The sequence below is a fragment of the Aethalodelphis obliquidens genome, unplaced genomic scaffold, assembly GCF_003676395.1.
Source record: "Aethalodelphis obliquidens isolate GAN/ISIS:26980383/991018 unplaced genomic scaffold, ASM367639v1 scaffold34, whole genome shotgun sequence".
Classification (NCBI taxonomy): Eukaryota; Metazoa; Chordata; class Mammalia; order Artiodactyla; family Delphinidae; genus Aethalodelphis; species Aethalodelphis obliquidens.
Window position 1 is genome coordinate 3,306,766 of NW_020837978.1, and position 10,808 is coordinate 3,317,573.

Below are 10,808 nucleotides of genomic sequence, written 5' to 3' on the forward strand. Positions count from 1 at the left end.
TTCAAAAAGACACATGCACCCCAATGTTCGTTGCAGCACTATTTACAATAGCCAGGTCATGGAAGCAGCCTAAATACCCCTCAACAGATGAATGGATAAAGAAGATGTGGTATATATACAATGGAATATTACTCAGCCATAAAAAGGAACGAAACTGAGTCATTTATTGAGACATGGATAGACCTAAAGACTGTCATACAGAGTGAAGTCAGTCAGAAAGAGAAAAACAAATATCGTACATTAACATATATACGTGGAATCTAGAAAAATAGTACAGATGAACCGGTTTGCAAGGCAGAGACAGAGACACAGATGTAGAGAAAAAACATATTGACAGCAAGGAGGAAAAGTGGTGTTGCGGGGTGGTGGGATGAATTGGGAGATTGGGATTGACATGTATTGTCTAATATGTATGAAATAGATTAAGTAATAAGAACCTGCTATATAAAAAATAAAATTAAAGAAAAAGGAGGAATCAGTTCCTTTGTAAATGCTTCCAAGAAATAGAACACTTTTTAACTTAGTGTATGAGGCCAATATTACCCTAATACCAAAATCACACAAAGACATCACAAGAGAAGGAAACTACAAATCAATATTAATATAAGAGCAAAAATTCTCTACAAAATTATCTGGCACCATATAAAAATCACACACCGTGACCAAGTGTGATTTATTTCATGAATGCAAGCTCAGTTCAACACACACACACACACACATCGATATACAATATTGATAAAATGAAGGATAGAACTACATGATCATCTCAAATGCAGAAAAAGCACTTGAAAAATCTGACAGTCATCATAATAAAGAACACTCAACAAACAGGGATAGGGACTTCCCTGGTGGCTCAGTGGTTAAGAATCCTCCTTGCCAATGCAGGGGACATGGGTTCGAGTCCTGGTCTGGGAAGATCCCACATGCCGTGGAGCAACTAAGCCTGTGCACCACAACTACCGAGCCTGCTGCACTCTAGAGCCCGTGAGCCACAACTACTGAGCTCACGTACCACAACTACTGAAGTTCACTCACTAGAGCCTGTGCTCCAAAACAAGAGAAGCCACCACAATGAGAAGCCCGTGCACCACAACAAAGAGTAGCCCCCTGCTCGCTGCAACTAGAGAAAGCCCGCGCGCAGCAACGAAGACCCAACGCAGCCAAAAAATAAAATTAAAAAAAAATAACAGGGATAGAAGGGATATCCTTAACTTGATAAAGGGCATCTATGAACAACCCATAGCTAACATCATACTTAACAGTGTGAAAACTTTCACCCGAAAATCAGGAACAAGAGAAAGATGTTTGCTCTTGCCACTTCTATCCAAAATTTTATTGAAGGTTCTAGCCAGGACAATTACACAAGAAAAATGGAATATTACTCAGCCAGAAAAAACAATGAGATCTTGCCATTTGTGACAATATGGATAAACCTTGAGAGCATTATGCTAAGTGAGATGAGTCAGAGAAAGACGAACACTGTATGATCTCACATGTAAAATTCAAAATAAAACAAACCCACCAAGCTCATAGCTACAGAAAACAGATGGGTAGTTGCCAGAGATAGGGGTGGGAGGGGTGGGTGAAATGGATGAAGGGGATCAAGAGGTATGAATTTCAGTTATAAAATAAATAAGTCACGGGGACGTGACGTACAGCAACAACTTATAGTTAATGCTGTGTTGTACATCTGTAAGTTGCCAAGAGAGTAGATAAGGTTGCAGGATACGAGATCAATATACAGAAATCAATTGTATCGCTAGCTATTGTATACACTAGCAATAAACAATCTGAAAATGAAATTAACAATTCCATCTACAAAAGAATCAAAAATAATAAAACTATTAGGAATACATTAACCAAAGAAGTGCAAGACCTGTGCACTGGAAACTACGACACACTGCTGAAAGAATTAAAGGTGACCTAAATAAATAGACATTCATATGGAGTGGGAAACTTAACATTGTTAAACTGGCAAAACTAAATTTGTCTACAGATTCAGTGAAATCCCTATCAAAATTCCAACTGCCTTTTTTGCAGAAATGGATGCACTAGTCCTAAAATTCATATGAAAATGCAAGGGATCCAGGAGAGCCAATTCAATCTTGAAAGTGAAGACAAAGTTGGAGGTCGCACACTTCCCAATTTCAAAACTTACTGCAGGGCTACAGCAATCAAGACAGTGTGGTACTAGCATAAGGAAAGACATATGGATCCATGGAATAAAACAGAGTCCAGAAGTAAACCCTTACATCTATAATCAATTGATTTTCAACAAGGATGCCAAGATCACTCAATAGGGATAGAATAGTCTTTTTCATAAATGATTCTGGGACAACTGGATATCTACATGCAAAAGCATCAATTGGACTCACCATAAACAAAACTCAAAATGGATTAAAAACAAAACAATCTAAGACCTACAAATATAAAACTTTCAGAAGACATAGGTATAACTTCTCATGATCTTGGATTAGGCAATATTTTAGGTACGACACTAAAGGCAAAACCAAAGAAAAAAATAAGTTGGACTTTGTCAAAAAATATTTTTTTTTAGCTTTGTACTTCAAATAACACTACCAAGAAAGGGAAAAGGCAACTCACAGACTAGAGAAAGTTTTTTGCAAATTATAAATGTTATGAGGGTCTACTGTCCAGATTATATGAAGAACTCTTACAATTCAACAGTAAAGAGACAACACAATTTAAAAATGGGCAAAGGATCTGAATAGACATTTCTCCAAGGATATACAAATGGCCAGTAAGCACATGAAAAGATATTCAATATAACATTAATCATTAGGGAAATGCAAATCAAAACCTTAATGAGGGACTTCCCTGGTGGTCCAGCAGTTAAGACTCCATGCTCCCAACGCAGGGGGCCCAAGTTCGATCTGTGGTCAGGAAACTAGATCCTGCATGCTGCAACTAAAGACCCAGCACAGCCAAATAAACATTTTTAAAAAAACCATAATCACATACCACTTCAATATACTAGGATGGCTATAATGGAAAAAATAGAAAATACCCAACATTGATGAAAATGTGGAAAAACTGGAAACCTATACTGCTCGCAGGAATATAAAATGGTGCAGCCACTGTGGAAAAATAGCTCGATAGTTCCACAAAAAAGTTAAACAGAGAGTTACTATATAATTCTGCAATTCTCATTCCCAATTATATAACCAAGAAAACTAAAAACAAATACTCAAATACTTGTACACAAATGTTCTTAGCACCATTATTCATTAGTCAAAAAGTAGAAACAACTGAGATGTCCATTAACAAATGAATAGATAACCAGAGTACGGTATAGCCAAGAAATGGAAAGCTAGTTGGCAATAAAAATGAAGTATTGATACCCGCCATAAAGTGGCTGAGCCTCAAAAGCATCATGCTAAGTGGAAAAAGCAGACACAAGAGGCCACGTGTTGCATGACTCCATTTAGATGAGATGCCCGAACAGACAAGTCCATAGAAACAGAAAGGAGATTGGTAGTTGCCAGGGACCGAGGGGGGCGAGAGCAAGAGGGGTGACTGCTAGTGAGCACAGGGTTTTAACTGGGGAGTGAAAACGTTCTGAAATTAGTGATCTTTGCACAACCCTATGAATATACTAAAAACCATTGAATATTACACTCTAAAATAGTTAATTTTATGGTATTTGGATTCTCCATTTTTTATTTATTTTTATTTATTTTTTGCAGTACACAGGCCTCTCACTGCTGTGGCCTCTCCCGTTGTGGAACACAGGCTCCAGACGCGCAGGCTCAGCGGCCACGGCTCACGGGCCCAGCCGCTCTACGGCACGTGGGATCCTCCCGGACCGGGGCACGAACCCGTGTCCCCTGCAGCGGCAGGCGGACTCTCAACCATCACACCACCAGGGAAGCCCTCTCCTTTTTAAAATGTACACATCCTCTCAACATAGGGAAAAAGTGGGAAAATATTTGATCCAAAATAACAAAAATGGACAAATAATAAACATAGTTGGTGTGGCTTTTAGCTCAAAGTATTAATATGTTAAGTGAAGGGAGACTAAATGCTTGTGTGAAGTAGATATACATATATGCTCTTTACAAACATCTACAACTGAAGAGTTGAAGGTAAAGTGGAAAATATATACTGTGTAAATACTAACCAAAAACCCCAAAACAACTGGTGTAGCCGCATTAACACCAAAATATCTGTTAAAGCATGTTAGAAAAAAGCTTTACTGCGGAATGACAGCTGAGTTCTACTAAAAGACAAAACAATTCCAAGTGTGTACCTACTCATCTATCCTCAACATAGAAAGCAAAAACTGACGGTGCTTCTCCAGAAAACAGACAAGTGCCAAACCATCAACGGAGATGCTGGCACGTCTCCGCAACGGATAGCACCTGACCTTCTTGCGTCTTCAACGGGGGTGGGATATTCAGTCATGTAACTGGTTTTGTGTTTTATTTTTTCGAGTTCCCAAGTGTGAATACGGAAACTTCTAAATTTCCTCCTACTGATCGCGCCTCTGGGGACTCGCACCCTCCTCTTCCGTGGCAACTGGACCCAACGACTTTTTAAGACAAGTGGAAAACGGCAGAAGTGACAGGTTGTCGCTCCTGAGATCAGACTGTGAGATACTGGGACTTGCTCTTTCTGCCTCTCCCTGCTCACTCTGGGGCAGCCTGCTGCCGAGCTGTGGTGGCCCTGAAGAGCCACCCACGACCCAGGGAACTGAGGGTCGTTTACCACTGGAGCCAGGGAGGAGAGAGACCCTGTTTATTCTCTGCATTTTTTTTTTTTTTTGCGGTACGCGGGCCTCTCACTGCCGTGGCCTCTCCCGCCGCGGAGCACAGGCTCCGGACGCGCAGGCTCAGCGGTCATGGCTCACGGGCCCAGCCGCTCCGCAGCACGCGGGATCCTCCCGGACCAGGGCACGAACCCGCGTCCCCTGCATCGGCAGGCGCACTGTCAACCACTGCGCCACCAGGGAAACCCTATTCTCTGCATTTTAACATCACTTTGGGGAATTCCCAGGCGGTCCAGTAGTTAGGACTCGGTGCTTCCACTGCACGGGGCACAGGTTTGATCCCTGGTCGGGGAATTAAGATCCCGCAAGCCATGCTGCACGGCCAAAAAAAACCCCAAAAACAAACAAGAAAAAAAAACAAAAACAAAAAAACCACACATCACTTTATAAGGGACTGGATACAGAAATGGTTTTATGCCTGTACAACGGACATTGGTGCAACTCAATGTTATCAGTGACAGTGATATAGTGTATATTCATATAATGAGTGTTTACTACTTACCATAGGAATCATTCAGCCATCTAATTATATTAGAATCAACCTATTCCATTTTTCAGGTAAGAAAACAGACTTAGGGAGGTTACGTGATTTCCCTAAGGTCACTCCCTAGTAAGGGTTGCAGCAGGTATTTGACAGCAACCAAATCATACCCAGGAGCGTAGCTCTGCCCTGCACTGTCCCCTGGGCTCCAGACACCCCAGGGTCCTCTGCCCCACACTGTCCCCTGGGCTCCGCACACCCCAGGGGCCAGGTGCACGTAGCTGGGGAAGGAGCCAGGAGCACCTGCACTTTCACGCCCTCTGCAAACAAGCAGCTGAGAACTAGACTTGATTTTACCTGGAAACAGATGTGAACGTGACGTTGCCTCTTGAATTTTAGAAGCGTTTGTACATGTGTTACACATATGCCGTTACAGGTGTCCTTGCTCTCAAGAGCTCATGAGCCAGTCAGTTTTCAGATCTTTTGTTACATAAACTTCTGCCACTCACCGTCTTAAACTCAGGAACCAAGCTCATTTGGAATATGCACCCTCCCTCCTGACTCCAGCCTGGCATCTCACTCCCATTACCCAAACCAAGAACCAAGTCGATCTGGGGGGTGAGGGATAGTTACAAATGCACAAGGGAATTCCCCGGCGCTCCAGTGGCTAGGACTCCGTGCTTTCACTACCAAGGGCTTTGGTTCAATCCCTGGGCAGGGAACTAAGATCCCACATGCCACGCAGTGCAGCCACAAAAACCCACAACAAAAGCACAGAACATACGAACTTTTGGTTTTGCTGTCACTTGTTATCTCTCGTAGGTGCCACTGAGAAACTTACTGCTCAAATAAATTAGCGTTAAGTGGTTTCAATTTTACAGGAGTGTTTATATAACCTGTTCTTATAAAATACACCTGCTGGTGGAATGCCCCTTTTGTCCCCATCTTGAGAAACGTCACCCAGATTCCCAAAGGACACCTGCCTGAATATTTGGAAACCCATGCCCTCAGAAATACGAGTACCAGCCTCGTTCCTACTCACGGCTCCAGTGGGTCCTTCCTTAGAACGGCCTCCAGTTTGCTGGGCTAGACGTCCTCATGTTGGGGCATGAGCCACCGGCATACCACGTAACCTTTTCAGATTTCACTGTGAAGCAGACAGTTCACACCTCAGGCCCTTGGTCACCTGGAGTCCACCTCTGGGTGTTTGGGGATGGGGGGACCTTTCTAGCGTCTTGCTTGGGGGCTCAGCATTCTCCCTCCTTTTGCTCTGGGGGTGAAGCTCAGATGGTTGAGGGCTGTGCTGATGAGGCTCTGATCCTGATATGGGGACCCGTCTGCCTGCCTCTGAGCCTTTGCCAAAGGCCTGGGCCGGCTGCCTGGTAGCAACTATTAATCAACAGAAGGATGGAGAGCACAGCTCAAATAGACTGGGGCAAACCCCCCATGGCAGCAGCTCAGCCCATCAGGGACCCTCCGAAGCACTCTCCCAGACCCACACAATTTGGGTAAAATGAAAAAAAAAGTCCGTTGATTTACACTTTGCTGTAAATTTTTGTTAGGAGCAGTCTGTTAGTTGCGACAGTTACCACTTACTTCCTTTGTTACTAGAAAGCTTTATTACTCTGGAGTTTACAGCATCCTGGAGTAAGAAACTATCATATAAACAGTTTGGAGGAGAAATGACCTGTAATTCTTATTCAGTCAAAGTGTGTGGTTATCACAGCAGCACCAGCCCTCAGCTGCCCAGGGACTCAGGTGTGCTTCGTTCCATAGGGTTTTCACTCCCATCCTCCATCTCTCAATTATCCAATTTTCCCAGGAAGGAGGAAAGACCATCCCATTACCTGTGAGGAGGACGGAAATGCTGGTCGTGGGCCCTGCAGATTTTAAAGTTCAAGCCACAGGCTCCGGCGACTGCGTGCGTAGTAGCTGGAGGTGCGCGGGAGACGCGGGATTGTGTCTTTCCTACCACGTACGTCCGGCAAGGCCTCGCCTTGGCTCGGACCTTCCTGGAATCCTAACACATAAAAGCGGTGTCGGCAGGTGTCGGCAATCCCACGGAAGCTCCTGAATCAGCCTCTAGGTGTTGGTCTCTTGTGACCAGGACACTTGGAAGAACCTACAGCTCCTGTAGGGAGCAGGTTTAGGGAGAAAAGCGTGTACCCCAGTGACTGAAGTGTAACTTGAACCACTTCATTGCAAACTACCCACACCTGTGTTAGAAGGTAATTGACACGCAATAAACGGCACGTTGCAAGTGTACGACTTGATACGTTTTCACACCAGCTTTGGTTTGTTGTTTTTCTTTTAGATTCCACAAATAAGTGAGATCATACAGTATTCGTCTTTCTCTGACATATTTCCCTTAGCATGTACGCCGGGGACATCATCACCTTAATCAAGTGTGACCGTCTCCATCACCGCAAAGTTTCCTCGAGCCTCCTTGTAACCCACCCTCCTGCCCCTCCCCACCCTACCTCTCCCCCAAAAGCCACCGATGCGCTTTTTATCACAAATAAGATTTGCAACCACGTTATCATACCAGTTCCGAGCCCAGCGAGCTAATACGTACTTTCTCTTTGTAGGTTGGGCCTTGCGTGGCGTGTTTAAAATTCTCAATTCCCGGAGAGCGACAGAAACAAGAGACAGATGCAGGTGAAAGGCTGGTGCGGGGCCACCTCCCGGGAGTCTCCCCCAGAACAGCCCTACCTGCAGGCCAGCCCGACCAGCCTCTGCCCACGTGGCGGCAACCCTCCCTCCTTTCCCGGCAGGGTCCCGGCCGGATCTGGCACCCAACCAACCAACCGCAGCAAGAGGACGCCGGGAGCCGCCGCTGCAACCTGCCTCTCGCTCCTGCATCACTTAGCTGCTAACAGGACGTCCATTCCCTTCTCCCCCGGAGCTTCAATCCCGTCTGCTCTGCCCCTCCGCTTACTGGACCTTTTCCTCCATCTGCCCCCGTTACCGCACCAAGTCCGTCTGGCCCGAGGCGCAGCAAGGCAAGACGCTGAGGCGCCGAGGCCTGCAGCAAAGGGAGGATTCACTCACACAGCAGCCGAGCGAGGAGACGGCAGGACAAACCTGAGACGCGCCTCCCGAAAGGCTAGCGGCTGGGGTATTTATGGGATGCGGAATAAAGAAGCCCGGGCGGTAGAGGGCGGGGAGCGTGGGGAAAGGTGATTGGAAAAAGCTGCGGAACCGAGGTTCTGCGCAGGCGTAACTAAGCTCCAGGCCTCTGCACGTTCAAGAGGTCATCGAGCGGACACTCGCGCATGCCCACCTGGAGGGCCGGTGGTCCCATCTAGTCTTAACCAGCTGAGCTCAAACTAGACACAGGTGACTCCAAGATTCTGGAAAACAACTCAGACCAACATTTTTTTTTTAGGCTACGTGCTGCGTGGAGAACACCAAGTCTTCAAGCGACCTTGATTAGCAACGGCGGCAGGTGAAATGGGTTTGACTCGTCACCCGCGGTTTCACCCCTTTCCCATTCCACGCGGCCCCTGGAGCTCCAGGTGAGCGTAAACAGATTCTTCTCCACCCTCAATCTGTTTGCACAAGGATGTCTCTGGCTTGGCTCTGTCCGAAAGACATCACGCAAGTTCCCACCAGCGCCCCACGCTTGCAGGATGCAGGTAGGGCCGGGCTCCCGGGAGTCTCCCCCAGAACAGCCCTACCTGCAGGCCAGCCCGACCAGCCTCTGCCCACGTGGCGGCAACCCTCCCCTCCTTCCCCGGCAGGCTCCCGGCCGGTTCTGGCACCCAAACAACCAACCGCAGCAAGAGGACGCTGGGAGCCGGCCGCTGCAACCTGCCTCTCGCTCCTGCACCACTTAGCTGCTCAACAGGACGTCCATTCCCTTCTCCCCCAGAGCTTCAATCCTGTCCGCTCTGTCCTCCGCTTGCTAGACCTTTTCCTCCACCTGCCCCCGTTACTGCACCAAGTCCGTCTGGCCCGAGGCGCAGCAAGGCAAGACGCTGAGGCGCCGAGGCCTGCAGCAAAGCGAGGAGTCACTCACACAGCAGCCGAGCGAGGAGACGGCAGGACAAACCTGAGACGCGCCTCCCGAAAGGCTAGCGGCTGGGGTATTTATGGGATGCGGAATAAAGAAGCCCGGGCGGTAGAGGGCGGGGAGCGTGGGGAAAGGTGATTGGAAAAAGCTGCGGAACCGAGGTTCTGCGCAGGCGTAACTAAGCTCCAGGCCTCTGCACGTTCAAGAGGTCATCGAGCGGACACTCGCGCATGCCCACCTGGAGGGCCGGTGGTCCCATCCAGTCTTAACCAGCTGAGCTCAAACTAGACACAGGTGACTCCAAGATTCTGGAAAACAACTCAGGCCAACATCTTTTTTCTTTAGGCTACGTGCTGCGTGGAGAACACGCAAGTCTTCAAGCGACCTTGATTAGCAACGGCGGCAGGTGAAATGGGTTTGACTCGTCACCCGCGTTTCACCCCTTTCCCAGTCCACGCAGCCCCTGGAGCCCCAGGTCAGCGTAAAACAGATTCTTCTCTACCCTCAATCTGTTTGCACAAGGATGTCTCTGGCTTGGCTCTGTCCGGAGGACATCACGCCTGTTCCCACCAGCGCCCCACGCTTGCAGGATGCAGGTGGGGCCGGGAACGGGTACCGCCTGGCTCTCTCCCTGCTGTACCCAGGCCCATCCCCTCCAATGCAGGAAGCCTGTCCGGACGTGTGGTGGCCGTGGAAATGCTCCAGCATATCGTTCGTGTCCGGGTTTGGGCTAATGATGAGGAACATAGTGTTTTCCCGCAAAATAAGCAATTACACCTGTGAAAGGCCTAGTTCGCTTCTGACACAAATAAGCATCAGAGCGTTACAGCTCTTCTGGAAGATGTCAAGCAGGTTTCCTGGTCCACACTGGGAAACCCAAGGGGGAAAAAAAAAACATCAGAAAAGTAGGGTTTGACGGCTGTCACCTTCTTAGACGGACAACATTCTGCCTATGGAATGGGTATCTCTATCAATAAACCTGCTTTCACTTAGAAAAGGAAGAAACAAAGTAGGGCTTAATAGGCATGTGCAGATTTCAAAAACTCCTTAGGAGACAGGTAAGGATTTCTTCAACAGGACACAAAAAAGACTAACCCAAAAGGAAAAGATCAATAAAAATTTCTTTTTTCCCCAGTTTGCTTGAGATATGATTGAGATATAACATTGTATAAGCTTATGGTACACAGCGTAATGATTTGATATATGCATGTGTTATGAAATGATCCCCACGTTAAGTTAACATCCGTCACCACAGTTACTTTTTTTCTTGTGATGAGAATTTTAACGATCTAGTCTCTTAGCAACTTTCATATATGCAATACAGTAGTGTTAACTATACTCATCCTGCTACACATTACATCCCCAGGAGTTAGTTATTTTATACTGGAAACGTGCACCTTTTGAATCTCTTTACCCCTTTCTCCTCCCCACACACTACCCACCTCCCTCACCTCTAGCAACCACCAATCTGTTCCTTGTAGCTATGAACTTGGCTTTGCTGTTTGGTTTCTTTTTAGATTCCA

The 10,808-nt window shown here is 46.8% G+C and overlaps 1 non-coding gene across 1 annotated transcript; it reads left to right on the top strand.

The window, feature by feature from the left end:
• The first annotated feature begins 10,103 nt into the window (after nt 1–10,103).
• LOC113631874 (U7 small nuclear RNA) lies at nt 10,104–10,165 on the top strand. The gene has a single exon (XR_003437590.1). It is a non-coding gene; the product is annotated as a U7 small nuclear RNA (small nuclear RNA).
• The last annotated feature ends 643 nt before the right edge of the window (nt 10,166–10,808 follow it).